This window comes from Sarcophilus harrisii, chromosome 2, assembly GCF_902635505.1.
Source record: "Sarcophilus harrisii chromosome 2, mSarHar1.11, whole genome shotgun sequence".
In the NCBI taxonomy this organism is placed as follows: Eukaryota; Metazoa; Chordata; class Mammalia; order Dasyuromorphia; family Dasyuridae; genus Sarcophilus; species Sarcophilus harrisii.
In genome coordinates, this window is record NC_045427.1 from 93595943 (window position 1) to 93616692 (window position 20750).

At 33.6% G+C, this 20750-nt stretch overlaps 1 pseudogene; it reads right to left on the reverse strand.

Moving 5' to 3' along the window:
• Positions 1 to 12991: 12991 nt before the first annotated feature.
• Positions 12992 to 14017, reverse strand: LOC100930934 (annotated as a pseudogene).
• Between the last annotated feature and the right edge of the window lie 6733 nt (positions 14018 to 20750).

Consider the following 20750-nt stretch of genomic DNA (forward strand, 5'->3'; position numbering starts at 1 on the left):
TTTTAAATTTATGTGTCATTGGAAAAACACATGAAACCAAGCATCTAAACAGAGTTCAATGGGAAACTCAAGGAAGACTGAAAAAACTTCAAGAAAGATCTGTTTCACTGAGATAAAAAGGGAGGTCAGCCTAGCTAGCATAGATTGTGGAAATGCCAGTGACAGGATTTTAATTACAGTCAATCAGCAACTAAGACCCTCTGTCCTGATTCAGTAGAGAAAAAAATCAGTGAGTAGCTTCCAGTCCCAGCTCAGAAGGCAAACTCTGTGAAGCCAGGCTGTTTTCTGAACATAGCAGGTAAAGATGCCCCCTGAAAATACAAGAGGCCCCTGAGCTCAAAGTCAAGGCTCAAAACTTCATAGGAGAATTGGGACAGTGTAATCTTTACCTCAGGAGCAGAGCTCAACCTTAAAAGTTAAAAAAAAAAATGGAAAGAAAATGAGCAAAACCAGAAAAGGCCCTTGACCACAGAAAGCTATCATGGTGACAAGGAAGACCAAAACACAAACTCAGACAAGTACAGAATGTTCACAGAGGAAATATCAAAGAGTGATATGAATTGGTCTCAAGCCCAAAGAGGCTTCTTGGAAGTGTTCATAAAAGACTTTAAAAGGCAAGTAAGAGAAGTAGAAGAAAAAATGAGGAAGAAAATGAGTGAAAAAGAGTGGTATACATGAAAGTCAACAGTGTGAAAAAGAAAATTTTAAAAAATGTCTGAAGAAAACTCCTTAAACAGTAGAAATAACCAAATGGAAAAAGAGATACAAGAGTTAGCTGAAGAAAATCACACATTAAAAATAAGAACAGGGCAAATAGAAGCTAATGACTTTGTAAGACACCAAGAATCAGTCAAACAAAATAAAAAGAGTGGGGAAAAAAAAAAGAATGAAAATGTAAAAAACTCATTGGCAAAACAACCAAATTGGAAGAAAGATCCAGAAGAGTAGTCTAAAATTTATTGACTTATCTGCTGGCCTGACCAAAAAAAGAGCCTGAATAGTATTCTACAAGAGGTCATTAAGGAAATTTGTCCCAATATTCTAAAAGCAGAAGATAAAGGGTTGCAACAGAATTTACAGTTCTTCAGTTTGAAGTAAAGAGAGCAGGAGTAGCAATTGTGATTTTCAGATATAGCAAAAATAAAAAAGATCTTATTAAAAGAGATAAGGAAGAAAAATACATCTTGATAAAGGGTAAGGTAAATAATGAAAAAATAATGATACTAAATGTGTATGCACCAAGGAGTAGATCAGGCAAATTCCTAAAGATTTTAAGAAGATCTTAGAAAACTTATATATTTTCTCTCTAGAGAAAATGTAATAGGGACAGAAAGGAATACACCTTTTTCTCAACAGTACATGGCACCTACACAAAAATTAACCATATATTAAAGCATTAAAAACCTAATAATCAAATGCAGAAAAATAGAAATAGTAAAAACTTCCTTTCCCCACAATGCAATAAAACTTATATTCAGTATAGGGTCATAGAAACATACACTAAAAACAATTGGAAATTTAAAAATATAATTCTAAAAAATGAGTGGGTTAAACAACAAATCACAGAAACAATCCATAATTTCATTCAAGAGGATGACAACAATGAGACAATATACCAAAACCTGTAGCATGCAGCCAAAGCAGTTCTTAGTGAAAATTTTATATCTCTAAATAGCAACATGGATAAAATAGAGAAACAGGAGATCAATGAATTAGGAATGCAACTGAAAAACTTAAAAAAAAAAAACTAATATCCCCCAATTAAATACAAAATTAGAAATTCTCAAACTCAAAGAACAGATTAATAAAAAATAGAAACTAAGAAAACCATGAGTTGGTTTTATTAAAAAAAAAAACCAACAAACTATATAAACCTTTGATTAATTTGAGTAGAAAAAAGAAAAGAAAAAACCCAACAGAAACAAGATTAAAAAGGAAATATAGAGCTGGGAAAATCCTGTACAGTCAGTATTTCTGATAAGGGTCTCATTTTTAAAATATATGAAGAACTCCATCAAATATAGAAGAATATGAGTCATTCCCCAAATAATACTGCTCAAAGGATATGAACAGACAATTTTCAGATGATGAAATTAAAGCTACCTATAATCATAAGGGGAAAATGCTCTAATTAACTATTGATTCAAGAAATGCTAATTAAAACAACTCTAAGATGCCACCTCACACTTCTCAGATTGACTAAGATGACAGGAGAAGATAATGACGAATGTTGGATAGAATGTGGGAAAACTGGTACCATAATGCATTGTTGGTGAAGTTGTGAAATCATTCAACCATTCCAAGAGCAACTTGGAATTATACCATTACTGGATTTGTATTCCAAGGAACTCATAAAGAAGCAAAAAGAAGCCATATGTGCAAAATTGTTTGTAACAACTCTTTTTTTGGCAGCAAAGAATTGGAAAATGAACAGATGCCCATCGGTTGGGGAATAGCTAAACAAGTTGCTGTATATGAAGATAATAGAATATTATTAAAAAAATAATGAACAAGATGATTATAGAAAGGGTGAAAAGATTTACATTAACTGATTCCAAGTGAAAGAAGCAGAACCAGGAATATATATGACAGCAAGAATTCAATGATCACCTATGAAAATCTTGGTTCTTTTCAGTGGTTCAATGATTCAGATATCTTAATAGACTTTGGACAGAAATTGCCATCTGCATCCAGAAAAAGAACTAAGGAGACAGAATGTAAATCAACACATGCTATGTTTGTTTGCTTCTTTTTTCTTTTTTCTTTTTTATCTCTCCCACATTTTCCCCTCCCAACATGATTCATAAAGCAATGTATGTTTAAAAAAATAATTATTTAATTGACATATGTGCCATTCACTCCCCTGTAAACTGTATGAGGTGAGACAACAATATATCCTTCTTTGTGTTTCCCACAGTAACTAAAAGAATACCTTGCTCTCAATAAATTAGAATTGTACATTATTTTGATCTGAAATTCCTAAATGAGAAATCTCTTCTAATTATGTTATCACTATCTCTATCATTTGCATTCTTTGACATTTTTGTAGCACTCTGAGTTTAAGTGGCTTTCCCAATGTCACACAAGTACTATATCAGAAGAGGAACTTGGACCTAGGTATACGTGAATCTGAGGCTAGAACCACTTTGCCACAATAATTATGAATAGTAGCTGTTCAAGAAATATTTGGTGAATTAAATTAAATGATGCCAATAGAAAAGTATATAGACTTAATGAGTTAGCAAAAACATTTTATTGTCCCAGGCAAATAAGTGGACTAAAAATAAATTAAAGTAATTATTTGAGGATATATGTAATCTTTATCTCAATCCCTCTTATATTTTCTCTTCCCTCAGAGAATGTAAGGCTTTTTAAGGCAGAGACCATTTCCTTTTTCTCTTTGGATCCTTGGTGTTTAGTATGCCCTTCAGTTTCTGAGTATTTATTTATTTATATAATTGTACTGAAATCACACAATTATACATTATAATTACTTTATGATTTTTATATAAAAAATGAAGACACTTCAAAAATCTGACATGTTTAATATGCATTGAATAATAGCAACATAAGTAAAGATAACATGTATATCTATTTTTAAAATATATTTATTGTGTATTTGTCCAATACAAAATGGATTTTTTTTCAAATTAGAGATTTTGTTTTGGAGCTTGAGTGACAGGTTTACTTTCATCTTTCTTATTTTTTTCCTCTTGTAGATCTATAATTTCATATAAGCTTGGCTATTTGGAGAAAGTCAATAAGAATCTAGAGTTTTTCTGGTATGAGATATTCCATTGTGTCAGAAATGATAGTGTCTTATTTGGGCCATTCCCTTAACCTGATCAAGGAAAACATCTCCATATTCCAGACTTATTCAAGTTATTTTATGCAGTAGTACTCCAGAATATAATAAGGGGACTAAAACATTTTAAGAAACGTCTTTCTTATTTCCACATCAAAATAAAATCATTGTGAATCAGTGATCCAATCAACTTTATAGAAAATGATGCTGCTGGGCCACTATTAGTACAGCATCATCTTAGAAACTATGTTCTTTTAAAAGTAAATAGACTTATATTGACTCAATTGCATTTTTCTTATTCATTATTCACCTGTGACCAAGACTGAACATCCATGGATGCAATCTGTAGCTAGTAAAAAGATCTGCTTTGTATCATTGAATAAATAATTTAATAAATTGGGAGGGAGTTTAGAAGGTTTCTTAATAGGGGACAGAGGAAAGATGGTGAATGAGAAGTTTCAACCCAACTGACCTCTTCCAACATTCTACTCCAAATACTTTAAAATAATTACTCATATCAGATTCAGACAACATAGCCCCCCCCAAAATTCAGGTCAAATATTTTCCTGGCCTAAGAAAAAAATAGGATTGGCAGGAGAAATCTGTGACAGCTTGGTGGAGGCCTGAGGCACATATAGGAGAGGCAGCAACAGCTTCAGGAGTTTTGAGCCTAGAGACAGTAATGGGGTCAGACAACTAATAAGAAAGAGATTTCAGCAGACCCTTTTTGGCATTGGATATAGTTGGTGTTAGTTGGCAACTATATTGCCCATATGTAGTTCTGGGTAATAATTTCAGAGAAAGAAAAACATCATGGCACATTAAAATGAAAATCCAATGGAAACATTTCAGATAACTTTTAATAAAAGAGACTAGAGAAGTTTTTAGTAACTCCATTTTTTTTCTGATGAATGAAAGGCAATGTAGTTTAATAGTTTTGTTGACATAGTAAAGACTTTGGAATGTGAGACAGTTGGTTGTGTTATGGATAGAGTTATGGAAAGACTTAAGTTCAAATCTAACTTCAGACACTTGCTAGTCAACCATTTCACTTAGCTTATCAACTCATTATCAAACATCAGACAATTTATATAACTTCTGTTTGTCTCAGTTTCATAATTCTAAAATATAAATAATAATAGTTACTATCTCACAATATTGTTGTGAAGATAAAAAAATTATAAAGTACTGAACATAGAGCCTGGAACATTATATAAATATTTATTCTTATTACCACTATCACCCAATTTTAAGTTCTACCTCTAAGACCTACTAGCTGTATAACTGTAGGAAATTTACTTATCCCTTGGTGCCCTAGGTAAACTATAACTTCTAGTTGCATTGTCTTGTTCCGTGGATGGGGAAATTTCTACATAATAATTTCCTCCCAGACATGAAATGACAAGTTTAGACCACCACACTTTACTCATCCCCCCCAAAAAAATTCCTTATACATTTTATGCTAGGATTCAAGAACATTGTATGCTGAGTATAAAAATTTAACAAAGTGAGGCTAACACACATCTACTAGCAGTCAGACATAGCAAACAGGGTTGAGTCTTTGATAGATGCCTCTTCTGAAAAATCCTTTGAAGAAAATTATGCTTTTTGGGACACAGCCACTAGAAATGATAGCTCATGGTGGCAGCAAAATGTAGTGTTGACTTTTTTTCTGCCAGAGGTGACATTAGCCTAGGTCACCTATCTGAAACAAACATGGAATGTGGGTAAGTGAAGAATCTCTCATCCTATTTTATAGAATGAATAAATTTACTTTCTTTGTGCTTTCCAGAGAGGGTCAAAAGAATCACTAGAGAATGACTGTTTTTATGATTTTCCTATTCGATTAAGTTTAAAGTGGTATATCACCAGATTGAGGAGCTGAAGGGCAAAGGGAAAAAAAATATTTTTATAAGACAGAGCTAAACCTTATCCACACAAAGAAGAGTTGTAAAGCCTTGCTCATAAAATGAAATTAGATATATGCAACAATAACTGTATCACAAACATTGTGATGTTTGTCAATGAGAGCAACAGTAATAATAATAGCAATAACAAACTTTTTAACAAATATTTTATTTTATTTTTCTGGCTCAAGAAACATTTGAGTGGCTATCTTAAAATGCAGAAGCAACTTTATGAGATTATCTAAAATAAGGGATAGTTACAGTAATATGGATACAGGGCTAACAGTACCATAAAAGTGTAATTACTGTCACAGGAAGAAATGAGGTCCAGAAAAAGAAAAAGCAAAATCCCATTTATACACATTTATACACAGAGGGAAAATTTAGCGAAAAATATATTTACAGTATTCATTTTTTCCCAAGAGGTAATATTTTTCAGAAAATACAATTATTTAGTTGTACTGCCCTACAAGTAGATTAAAAAGAGTTTAAACAATAATTTGATTAAAAACACTATTAGAAACTAGAAAGAGAGATTGGATGATGCTTAAGTTTATTATAGTACAAGTTCCAAGAGAATTTGGTAACTAAAGTTTGGGTAGGATAGAAAGAGTGCAACTCTGTCCCAGTAACGCACTCCTTATGATCCTCTGATCAGATCCCAAAGATAAGATTTTAGCAGGGTTGATAAATTTCACAAGAGATAGTTCTATTCAGAAAACAAACAGACAAACAAAATAACTACTGAAGATTTGGAGAACAAGTTTCAAATATATATTTATTTCACCATCTGGCCCTGACCATTGTTACTCTGACATTCTTTTGCCCTTTGTGTTTCGCTTAGAAAAATTTAAGTGACATTTTATCTTGCTGAGAGGCAATGGAGTAATGGTTAGAGTGTTGGAATTAGAGTCAGAAAGACCTACTTGGTTTATATTCTGTTCATGTGATGCTGGGCAAATGCTGCAACTCTCTATAACTCAAACAATTTCCTAGAATTTATCTACTTAGATACACTATGACTTAGAAAACCAGTGTACAGGAGAAAACTTAATGAGGAAGGATGTAAGAGACTTTCTCCAGCTTAGATCAGAGAATGCATGTTTGTTGGGGAAAAATAAAAAAAAAAGAAGAAGATAACAGTCTATTATCATATTTTTCACTTATAAAATTAGTTTTATAACTGCTTACATGAATATGGGGTTTTTTAGTGTAAAGGAAATTAAGCATCATCCAAGGAATAATTTGTATTATAAAACATGCATAGAACACCTTTATTAAGAGCTCCAAACTCCTCCTTTAATAATAGTCCTCAGTTATTTTTGAAACCTCTATTTTGTTTTATCCTCCTAATAGTATGCAGCAAAAGAAGAAAAAAGTACCTGAGAAGAGATGTTAATGGAAGAATGAAGTTCTATGGGAATAGAGTTGAGATTCAACTTAATTTGTTTGATTAATGGACATTTGAGAATAAGAAGAAGATAGCTCCAAGAGGGAGACACTTTCTGGAAGCCAGTTTTCAACCAGGGCTATTCTTTTACTGAATCCAGGAAATGATGGTTTACTGATGAGTATTTTATTATAAGAATTCTGCAAAGATTTTTCTGATATCAATTATTTAATATATAATAACGCCCTCGTTGATATTAAAATACGCAACTTACGTGACTTTACCAATGCTGAAGACACTAAAGCTAAGGTACAAACTGGGATTAGAGACCCCACTATGCTTAGCCGTAAACCTAGGTAATTAAACAACAAAATTACTCGCCAGAGAACTACTAGCAACTGCTTAAAACTCAAAGGACTTGGCGGTCCCCTAGACCCTCCTAGAGGAGCCTGTTCTATAATCGATAAACCCCGATACACCTCACCCCTTCTCGCTCAACAGTCTATATACCGCCATCGTCAGCTCACCCCAATAGGGCCCCAAAGTGAGCAAAATCATCAAACCATAAAAACGTTAGGTCAAGGTGTAGCATATGAAGGGGGAAGCAATGGGCTACATTTTCTACATTAGAACATAACAGATTGTCTACTGAAATAAAGACATGAAGGAAGATTTAGTAGTAAATTAAGAATAGAGAGCTTAATTGAAATAGGCAATAGGGTGCGTACACACTGCCAGTCACCCTTCTCGATATAGTAACCTTTAATACCTAATTAGAATACGTCAAAAAGATGAGAAAAGTCGTAACATGGTAAGTGTACTGGAAAGTGTACTTGGACAATCAAAATGTAGCTTAATTAAAGCATTTAGCTTACACCTAAAAGATTTCAGCTAATCCTGACCATTTTGAGCTAGATCTAGTCCTACAAACAGTATATTAAACTATTTTTTGCACCCACAAAACATTTATTAGCCCTAGTATAGGTGATAGAACAGACAAACACCCAGGCACAATAGAGTACCGTGAGGGAACGTTGAAAGATTTCATCCTGTAAGCAATAAAAAGCAAAGACTTCACCTTCTACCTTTTGCATAATGATTTAGCCAGTCAAACCGGACAAAACGAATTAAAGCCCGTCTTCCCGAAATTAAGTGAGCTATTGTAGAACAGTTGACAGAACGAACTGGTCTGTGTAGCAAAACAGTGAGATGATTTTACAATAGAGGTGAAAAGCCTATCGAACTTAATGATAGCTGGTTGTCTAAAAAATGAATTTAAGTTCAACTTTAAATTTAACCTAAGTACCTATAGACATTATTTAAATTTAAATGTTACTCAAAAGAGGGACAACTCTTTTGATATGTAGACAAACTTTTCTAGAGGATAATGGAACTAACACAAAACATCATAGGCCTAAAAGCAGTCATCAATTAAGAAAGCGTTAAAGCTCAAACTTATTTAATATTTAATACCTATAATTAATCAAAATCCCTAATCTTATATTGGACAATTCTATATTTATTTAGAAGATATAATGCTAATATGAGTAACCTGAATATATTCTCCTTGCACAAGCATATATACAGATCGGAACAACCGCTTACACTTAACCAAACAAATAATTATAACTATATACTAGTACCTTATTATATATTTTGTTAACCCAACCCAGGTGTGCATGTAAAGGAAAGATTAAAAGGAATAAAAGGAACTCGGCAAATATGAACCCCGCCTGTTTACCAAAAACATCACCTCTAGCATTTACCAGTATTAGAGGCATTGCCTGCCCGGTGAGTTATGACTTTAATGGCCGCGGTATCCTGACCGTGCAAAGGTAGCATAATCACGTGTCTCTTAATTGGAGACTAGTATGAATGGCACCACGAGGGTTCAACTGTCTCTTATTCCTAATCAGTGAAATTGACCTTCTTGTGCAGAGGCGGGAATAATTATACAAGACGAGAAGACCCTGTGGAGCTTGAGTCGTATAACTCAACAAATACCAGTATTTAACCTATTAGAACAATATGTATAACCCCTGAGTTATAGTCTTTGGTTGGGGTGACCTCGGAGCATAAAACAACCTCCGAATGAATGTAACCCAGATTAACAAATCTAAGTGTAATATTACCAGTAATTGACCCATATTTTGATCAACGGAACAAGTTACCCCAGGGATAACAGTGCAATCCTATTTGAGAGCCCATATCGAGTAAATGTTGGTTTGATAGGATGTATGTGGTCAGTGAATTTGCCTCGCTGAGAAGTAATTAGTATATATAATGAATAGATGGCTGTAATGACTGTATTGGTACCTAGTAAGATAAGTGAAAAGTTAGATCAGGAGAATGAGGTTATAATTACTAAAAGTTCTCCTAAAAGATTAATAGAGGGGGGTTGAGCTAGGTTAGCAAGACTTGCTAATAGTCATCAGGCGCATATTAGTGGAAGGATTATTTGTAAACCTCGGGTGAGGATAAGGGTTTGGCTATGGATGCGTTCATAGCTTGTATTGGCTAGGCAGAAGAGTATTGAGGAGGTAAGTCCGTGAGCCACTATTAGTACAGTAGCCCCTATAAAGCCTATAGGGGATTGTATGAGGGCTGCAATAATTACTAAGCCTATATGGCTAACAGAGGAGTATGCGATGAGAGACTTAAGGTCTGTCTGTTGTAGACAAATAGAGCTTGTTATAATTATACCTCAAAGAGAGAGGATTATAAATGGGTAGCATAGGGTTGATGTAGATGGTTCTGTAAATGCTGTAATTCGTATAATGCCGTAACCGCATTATACGGTTCTATTCCCGTTCTACGTTCTATTCCCAATAAACTAGGAGGCGTTCTTGCTTTACTAGCATCTATTCTAATTCTCCTAATCATCCCACTACTACACACAGCCAACCAACGAAGCATAATATTTCGTCCAGTCTCCCAAACCCTATTCTGAATTTTCACTGCTAACCTAGTAACACTCACCTGAATTGGTGGTCAGCCAGTAGAACAGCCGTTCATTATCATTGGCCAATTAGCCTCTATGCTCTACTTCTTACTAATTCTTGTCCTTATGCCTCTTGCGGGTTTATTCGAAAACTATATACTAAAACCTAAGTGAAGAGTGCAAGTAATTTAACTAAAATACTGGCCTTGTAAGCCAGCTATGAAGGTAATCTCCTTCCTAGGACCAATCAGGAAGAAGGCATTACGCCCCACCATCAACGCCCAAAGCTGATATTCTAATTAAACTGCTTCCTGCACAAAAATATTTTTATTTTTTTTATTGCAAAATTTAATTTGTATACTATCTCAGTATTAAATTTTTTTGCAAAATTTTCATAAATTTTTAATTTAAGCCAAATATAGATATCTATATATTAGTACATATATCAATGTATTATGATATATCTATGTATATAGAGCATACATTTATATTCCTCTATCATATAATTAATATACATAATAATCATATATTACTAAATACATTAATATAATGTATTGCTAATAATTAATCAATACATTCATATCTTTTACTGATATAACTCATAATAGTACATAATACATAATATGTATATATTACATAAGACATATAATGTTGGCGTACATAGACATTAACTCCATGGACCGAGATCAATAAAGCTATTTCCTCTAGCAGATCATCACCATTATGGTTACCTTTATCCTCCACTCACGAGAGATCAGCAACCCGCCATCTGAAGATACAGCATCCTTCAGAGCAAGCCCATAACTTGTGGATGAACCTTCTTTCCTACGACTGGCTACTGGTTGCTACTTCAGGCCCATTGTTCCTATTTCAGCTCAACCATGCTTTTTGTTGAGGCATTTGTGATGGTAACAATGTTGTTTGGCCTCATATCGCGGCATCTCCAGTGATCATTACGGCATTAGGTAGTTTTTAATTTGGGGGTGGTTTATCAGCAGGGTGGGAGCCTGGGGAACGCCATTAAAAGTGCAGACTTACATAACAAGGCCGACGACATTTTAAACGGACATCAACTGAGGACTCTTTTCGGACATGCGTTTATTTCCATCATGGTGCAGATATATGAATGATGATTAAACATTGAATTAATTAAAAGCAAGATAGATATATATTGTTTAGATATTAAGATATATAATAGATATCAATTAATTTACACATATAATCAATGATCGATAGACATATTATTATATTAATAAACCTTACTAGACCTGAGTTTATATTTCCCCCCTCCCCCCCGCAATATTTCACTTTCGACTAGACAATATAACCAAGAGCGTCTTATACGAGTGGGCGTATGAGTGTATGTGTGTATGTGTGTATGTGTGTATGTGTGTACGTATGTGTATGTGTATGTGTATGTACATACGTGTATGTGTATGTGTATTTGTACGTGTGTATATGTATATGTGTATGTGTACGTGTGTGCACGTGTATGTGTGTGCGTGTGTGTTTAAAATAATAACAAATATAAATAACACCTATAAAAGTTTCTTACCACTAAACCCCCCTACCCCCCTTACTAAATTTTATCGCTTCCGTCAAACCCCAAAACCGGATGATAGTCCTCTAGTATGGTAATTGAATACCTCGGAGAAATAGGCTTTAAAATACATATAAGTAACAACTAGGCCTAACTAAGGCCGATATACCGCTACTTACTGTTAAACTTCTACTGCTATAGAACACTACAACAAATACCCCAACATTCTGTTAACCAAACACACAACAGCTTTCCAACCCAAATTCAAAATTTTTATGGAAAAAAAAACAAAAAAAAATTAAAATAAATTTAATACTGACATAGTATGAAAATTTTAAGTTTGTATTTGTTGTGCTAGGTGAACTATGATCAAAATATCTATATTGATTGAAAGGATTAATTAATGTGTAGAATCTGAGAGTTTTAAATGGTTTTAGAAGTCCATTAAAACTATCCTGCTTCTACAATGTAATAATCTTGACAATATGCTTGACATTTAATAAACTGACTTCAGTTTAAAATCTTCCAGAGATGGGAGAATCACTACTTCACTAAACAATTGATTCTATTTTTTTCAGGTATCTTTGATTGTTCGAAAAAGCTTCACTATATTGAGGCATGAGGGAATCTGAAGCTTTTTCCTTTGTCATAATTTTGTCTTTTGCACCTATAGCTTTTTTCTTGCTTATGACAACTTTTCATATAATTGAAGATAAGTATAAATAAAGTGGGACACCTAGGTAGCTCAGTGGTTAGAGCACTGGCCCTGGAGTTGAGAGAGCTCGAGTTTAAATATGATGGTGGACAAATCACTTAACTCTGGTTGCCTTAGTTTCCCTTTCATCAAAATGAGCTAGAAAAGGGAAATAGTTCCAATATTTTGCCAAGAACACTCCAAATGGGCTCATGAAGAATAAGAAAAGACTGAACTAACTCAACAACAATAACAACAACAACAAAGAAAACAGTGAATATAGTTACTGAGGAGTGATATTTAGAAAATATCTTAGAGTCATTTTACTGATGGGAAAACTAAGGCCAAGGAAATTGAAGTGACTAACAAAATCTCACCAGCTAGTGAACGATGCAGTTGGCATTTAAAACCAAGTTTGAGCCTAAATGGCATATAATCAACAAATCAACCAGTCTCTTGAAAACTAAAATTATATAGTATTTTTCTTTTCTACTCAAATTTTCATTATAATGCATTGTTTCAAGGTTTTGCACCATCAAACATAGTACCTGACATGTAGTTTTTGAATAATTAATGCTTGTTCTCCTGGGCAATGCAATTTATTAAAATAAATCTTAATTGTAATGGTCAAGAAGTGAATGAATCACTGCATGCATAATAATAAATAATAAATGGGGACTAGTATGAATGGCACAACGAGGCTTTAACTGTCTCTTATTCCCAATCAGCTAGCTTTCCTAATCTCTCCTTCAGAGACTTAGAAACTTGAACTTTCTTTGGTATTTTGTCAGTATTCATTTCTAGAGACTCAATTTTCTTCCCAAGCCTTTGAGCAAGGCTTCGCTTCCGTGGAGGGTCATTGTCAACAACTGAGAGCTTCCTCTTCCCTAGCCTTTCTGTAAGACTCAGTAGCACCAAGGGTTCTTCTCCTTGTTTGTTGGACAGGGTCACTGTCCTCACCACAGTTCTGACATTCTCTTTCTCAGGACCTGGAATGGGAAGTGGTTGAAGCAAGTGAGCAGATGCTCCTGAAGGCCCTTCTCCTTGCTTCTTAGATTTTTCCTTCATTTTCTTTGACTTGATTTCTTCAAGAGTTTTTGTTCCAAAATTCAAACTATCATGTTGCTTTAAGGTGAACCCAGGTTTCTGAGCACCAGTTATGCACAATACATTATGGACTTCAGGAACTTGTTGCAAAATAGGTGTTTTACTTTCATCTCCTTCTTCAGAAAACTGATCATCATCATCATCATCATCATCATCTGCAATATTGATTACAACTGGAGGATGTGTGGAACTGGGAACATTTTCTGAACTTTCCACTTTCATCATACCTCTAAGCTGGGGGGAGGGGTTAGACTGGACTGATAGTTTGTTCTGCTGTATTGAGAGCTGATTAGCTATCACCTCTTCATCTGGTGACTCAGGGACAATGAGTAAAATAGTTTTGCTTGGAGGTAGGAAATGGCCTTCAACATAGCGTCCCCTGTTGTGATGAAATGCACAATTTAATTTTTGACATCCCATTGGCTGATTTTCCCAGTAGCATGGAATCTCACTCCGCTTTTTCTCAATTTCCATGTGTCGGAACCTGCAAAGTTTTCGAAAACAACGCCTTTCCTGCCACAATGTGCAGACAGTCTCATTTCCTAAGGCAGCTTCACAGTGTCGGAAGGGGCACTTATCTCCCCTAGTACATGTAGAATAGAAAAAAAAGTAGCAGTCTTCTTGATTAGACATGCTGGCCAAATCCTTATGTCAAACGATGGGGTTTGAAAACAAGCCACTACTCTAGATGAGAATCAGATTCCAATTTTCTCAAATAGGCTCAATCTTCCCCAAGCTGGTTTCTTGGGGAACTTCTGGAGCCAGCCTTCCTTTCAATTCGGAGTAAAAATGCAGCCAGCTGTTAAAAGTTCAGATCCTTTATTGTCTCCTTCCAAAGTAGGGCAGTTCGTTTTCTTAGAGGCCTATCTTTCTGCTTGGTTCCAAGAGTTCTCGGTGAAAGTCTTCAAATCCAAAGGTTTGTCCTTCAGCCTCCAGCCAACACAAAGATGGAAAATGGAATGGATCTCACTCCTCTAGCTCAACGCCGAATGTCTCCAGCCAGCACCAAGTGAAAGTTGGAATTAATCTGTCTTGCCTCTGAGAGAGGGCTTCTGGGCTTCTGTATCTCCCAGAGTGTTCCTGGCTCTCAATCTCCCGGAGTGCTCCTTTCAGACTCTTGGCAATGTTAGGAACTAACTTAAAGCTCTAAGAGCTTCTATATATATGATCTCCCAAAGGTTGACTCCTCCTTCTGGAGGCAGGGATTAAGGGAGGTGTGAATTCACAAAGTTACAAAGTTAACTTTGTGAATCTCTCATACTTGTGAACTCCAATGAGTACTTAAATACTTCTTGATTATATAAACTCTCTAAAGGTGTGAACACAAGCATTGTGTCAATTCCATTGAGTTAACACTAAGATTCTAACATCTCCCTTGAGTTATCACCTTGTTTCAAGTTGAGTTGACACTAGGATTCCAACAATTAAGAACTCCTCCAATTTCTCTGAATCTTCCAATTTTGTCATTTCTTATATTGTAATAATTGTACATTATACTCATTTGCCATAATTTGTCCATCTATTTGTCAAGTGATAGTTAGCCCTCTGCAAATGTGTGGCCTTACATATTTCTGAGTCTATTTCTGTTTTCTATCTATTTCACAGATTTTTCCAAATTGTACTTTTTTTAATTAAATAATTAGTTACTTTCAGTCAGTGCTTTAAATTGCTTTCTATAATGATTTATAATGATATCAAAGATGAATTAGAATGTTTTTTTCCACATTTCTCTTTTACTATTTTGTCATTTTTGCTGATCTGATTTGTGTAACATAAAAATGTAAAACAATCATAGAAATGATAGAAGTGAATGCTACCTTCTTAGAGAAGGATGAACTATCCTCCTGGCATATCCTGTGGAGTTCTCAGTTTTCATTTAGCAGCTTCTGAATTTCACCGTCATTTTTATCAAACTTGTCTTGATGTTTGTGTGTGTTCTGACCTAGATGAACAAATGCAGTGCTGTGCACCAAAACGCTAAAAGCTGCCTACTCCTTTTTTTCCCCACTGTTGCCAACTATGGGTTGGCTCAATTTATACTCCAAATTAGCAACAAACCATTTCCCTCAAAGAGTAGAGTTTTAATCTGTTGACTTTAATTTTAATTGCCTTTTTACCTTGGGGCAGCCCCATTTGTTAAAAATAAATATTTAGCTTGGAGGCAATGTTTATGATCAATTCAGTACTCTGCACTACATATTGCCTTCATCACTCTCCCATTCTGTCTGCCTCTTCTCCTTATAATCATATGGTCTTATCCAGTTATTAGACCCCTATACTTTATTATAAATGAAGTTTCTAAGGTTGAGGCTACCTCTGGTCTCAATTGACCCCAGGGCTTGTTTTTTATTTATTCTGTAAGAGTTAGCCTGGAGGGTTTTGCACTTCACTCAAGGTAAACCTTCATCTCCAGTCTTTCCTGTGTTCTTCTCAAATTGTTTAAGGAAAACTACTGCTTTACCTGTGTTTGCTTATACTCTGAGCTGTCTTTTTTGTGGAGGAAATTTAGAGAGCAGAAAATTTTTTGACCGGTTTCACTATCTTCCCAGAATCTTCTATTACAATTCAATTTAATAAATATTTATTAAATGTTCTGTATTGATGGTCTATGGAAAGTGGATTAACTATCAGTAGTTCTATTGAAACAACCAACAATCCAAACAAACTGATTTTCTTGATTTTCATTTTGTGTGTGTCTCACACACACACACGAAAGACAGAGAGAGAGAAAGAGAGAGAGAGAGAGAGAGAGAGAGAGAGAGAGAAAGGAAGAGAGAGAGATTGAGATTGAACAGACTTTTAACAATGCTTAGAATGCATTTCATTTTCAATTCTTTCATTTGGCATGGGTTTATTTCAAAGCTCAAGTCAAATACTACTATATACATGAAGCCTTTCCTAATCTGTTCTCTCGTCTGGCCAAGAGCTACTGTTGTCTCAAATTGCCTTACATATGTATACTTTGAATGTATTTTTAATGCACATCACATACAAGACAATTTAAACTCAATTTTTGAAAATATATGTTTGTTGCTTCCCAGAACCTACCACAATGTGTGGTACATAGAAGTTACCTAATAAATGCTTGTGGATTAATTTACTGATTGACAAGTGCAAAATTTTAAACATGATTTAAATTGAGACATTGATTATTTTCCCTAATGATTTTCAAATCTGCCTTCTTCTCAGTGACCCCAAGTCTAAAACAAGGATAATAAAACTGGCATACTTTCCAGAAGAAAGTACAGGTAAAGGAACAGCATAAACATGTAAATAATTATGTTAAAATGATAAGACAGAGGTTGGCTCAATATAAATGCTAACTAGGAGAGGATGCAATACAGTTCACACTGTAATTTCAATGAAGAGGGAAACATCAAACTATTGCCTGCACCTCTCATATGAAAAAAAAAATAGAAGAGAACTAATTCTACATACACAAATTTAACAAAATGTTTGTTTAAAGCTCTTAGTACTACACATTTGCTTTAAGTACCAAAATGTTTATTTCAAAATAATACCCAGGAGGCAAAGGAAAATGGTGCATGTTTCAGAATTTATTACTGAAAAAAATAAATTGAAAGGAGATTGTAGTTATTTTTTCTATTCAAATAGCTTTCTATTCTCACCTTTTCATTCAGTTATTCCTAGTGAAGGAATATACTTTACCTTGGTAAATAAAAACTTTTTTCATTCTTTCAGAGAGTATCATTAATAATTATATTATATAGTCTACTCCTATCCCATGCAACTTGTATAGACTTAAGTCTTAGTAACAACTACCAATTGTGTGTCAACTTTCATCATTAAGTGTAGGTAACACAAGCAGATAAATGCTGTTCATGTACTGATTTTTGGTTTATGTTCCCCTTTGCATATGCCATTATTGGTTGTATTATAAATTGAAAATGCCTTGTTTTGTTTGTGTTGTTTGTTTTGCTTCTTAATCATCATTCTAACTTTACTTGAAAAATAGGAATTTGACATCTTCTAAATAATAATAATTTTTAAAAATTGATGATACGATCATTTCCAACTGGAAAAAGCTTTGAAGTTCATGTGGTAAAACTTTAAAATACTTTCATTTTATAGATAATAAAATGAAAGCCTGGACAGGTTAATTGAATAGTCTGAAGTAATAAAGGTAATAAGTGACAAAGCTAGGATTTGCTGTTACTGGTTATGAAATACTAGGTTTAAATATTGGTTTGTGGATTTGAAAAGGGAAATAAAGACAGGTCTAGAATAGAAGAAAACAGAGGATAATAAATAAATAATTATTACAAAATGAATAAATAAATAAATGAAGAGATGATCCAGAGTCAGACGTGAGAATTATAAAGCACATAGTGTAGTGCCTGCCACATAATAGGAATTTAATAAATATTTGTTCCACTTTTACTCTTATGAAATTTTCCATTAATATATAACTGATATGCTTTAATTACAAACTATTGAAAACACTATTGTACATTACTAAATTACTGAAACCAAGCTTAGTTGCTTTTGCAACAAAATTGTTGTGAGAATAAAATGAGTTAATATCTGTAATGTTTCATATAAATACTTGTTAAGTATCATCATTGTTGTCTTTGTTATTTATCATTCCATAGGATATGATATTCTTATATGAGCCCATGGAGAAATGTATTTTTCTAATATAATTATATAATAATCATAATTTTAGTTCAATTAAAACTATTTAACTAATTTGAATATGTAAGGCATTGAAAAAGCCATTGTTCTAGCTTAGATTTACAAAGTGATTTTCAACTTAGCTTATTTGTTTATTTTACATGGAAATGAGAGAATTGTTCAATACAAACAAACCAGCATTCTTTTCTATAAACAATGATGGGATATCTAACTTATTATATGACTGAATCAGATTCAGAAGTATCTGTAAAAATTGAAGACATGGGTAGAAACTTACCAGTTAAACAAGCACACATTTAAAGTCCAACACATATGGAAAACAAACAAATAAACAAACAAGCAAACAATAAGTGAATTTTACAAAAATAGGATGAAAAATCTCATAGTTGAGTAGCAGTGCATTATTAAAAGGAAGAGAAGAAAGTGAACTTGTAAACCTATAAAATTATTTTCACCAAGGATTGGAAATATACTAACCATTGAAAAATAAGGCAAGGCAATTTATTGTTCACAGAGAGAGTTCTTCAATGGACAAATCATGAATTGATTGTGATCATCCCTTAATACTTTATCTGGAGAAATCTCTGGAACTAAAAAGGAGGATAAGAACTTAATGGTGGAGTCTTGTCCTTAATGGTCTGTCTGGTCATATCTGAAGAAGTTCCTAGGAGTTAAGATGAGTTTTAGTGTAGGCTTCTTTTGGGATAGGATACCAGGAGAGTTTAGGAAAGAAAAGGGAGATTATACAAAAGCTAAGAATTGTTGGTGGAATTTTTTATTTCTATACATGCCTGGACTTATCTGGCTGTAATATTTAATATAAGAAAGAAAATATTTTATAATTATTAAATGATTTTATAGATTCAAGCTAAATTTTGAAGAATTTTAAATGCCAAAAAAGCATATACATTTGATATTAAAAGTCAGAAGGGATGGCTATAATCTTGATTTGGGATTCTATTTTAGAAAAATTACATTGGCAGTAGTATGAAGAATGACAGAGAGAGAGAAGAAAGAGGAGAGAGAGACAGAGAGAGAGAGAGAAAGAGAGAGATAGAGAAACAGAGAGACAGAGAGAGACAGAGACAGAGAGAGAGAGAGCAAAAAAGAGAGAGAAAATGAGAGATGTAGAGAAAGAAGGAAAAAGGGAGGGAGGGAGGGAGAAGAGAGAAAAGGATACAAAGAGAAGACAAAATCAAAAAATTTAAAAAGTGAATATGCCAAGGAGAAGAATTAGTGAATATGCCAAGGAGAAGAATTAGTGAACAATGTAGAGAAATCAAAATGATGAAAATTGATATGGCAATTTTATTAATAGATGATTAATGAGAGAATAATGGAGAGAATGAGGAGATCAGAAACCATGTTTCAAGGGGTTAGATGTGAATTATAAGAGAAAAAGAGAAAATAAGTATTGTAGAAAGATTTTTCTAAGAGTTTAACTTTGAAATTGGGGAATCATAAAGCTTGACAATTTGAAGGAATTATAGTAAGGTTAGGTCAGAAATGTTCAAGTTGAGGAAGAACTACATTTTTTGGTGGTATAGAAGGATTATAATAAGAGATCATTAGATGCCTGGATTTTGGAAGAAGTGGCAGTTGAAAATCCAAATCTTAGGCCAGACTTAAGGATCAAGGGTGTCTGTCATGTGTCAAGGGTGCTAGTTCAGTGGTGGCAGACAAACATTATAATAATCAGTGGATGATCTGAGGGGTCATTAAATTAAAACTTGTTTTGTGATCAAGGGCCAGTTAGTAATTACAGAGAGCTAAATGAACTAGTTTGCTCACAAATAGGACATAGTTTCTGAGTAAGTTAAGACACTCATGTCTGGAATTTTTATCTTAGGCCTCAGACCAAATGATACGTAACGGAATATGTCCAAAGGACTTATGATGAATTATGTTTTCCACCTTCAGAGAAAAAAAACTGTTGAACTCTGAGTGCAAATTGAAGTATAGTTTTCTGTCTTTACATTTTCTTTTGCAATATGACTAATATGAATATATATATTTTGCATGATTTCACATGTATAAACTGATTTTTTTCCTTCTCAGTGATAGGAGATGGACAAGGCTACAGAGATAATAAGGACTGGAAAATAAAAATTTTAAGAGAGTAGATGTTAAATAGAAATAATTTTAAGTATTAAAAATAAACCGAGACTAATAGAATTTAATATATTTGATCAAGATCACATGATCAGAACTATTAATGTAAATAAATTCAGTTAGCATATGATTCTGTCTTCTTATCAAAATCCAATATTGTTTTAGAACACTAAGTACTTTATCTTTCTTCATATGACAAAATTATCAGTCTTGATATCAGTTACTTGTAATGAGATTTTTAAAAAAGCACTAAAGGGAATTTGACATTAACCTATAAGTAATGGGCATTTTTCACACTTTAATTTTATGCAGAAACATGTTTTTCATGTTTCTCAGAAAAAAAATATATATATATATATATTCAAAAAATGTAGCCATTGAAAAAACTTTTCTAATAGACTTTTAAATAAAGAATAACTACTCAATAGTACAACAAATCACTAAACTCTTACAATTTAACTTCTATATAAATATAAATCTGTACTTCAGTTTGATAGGTGTGATGAATTCATGGTTCAATTGATGTCTGTGTGACTCCAAGGAATGTATTTGAAAGATGAAAAAATTTTCACCTGCCCCCCTTTATATTAGTGGAGAA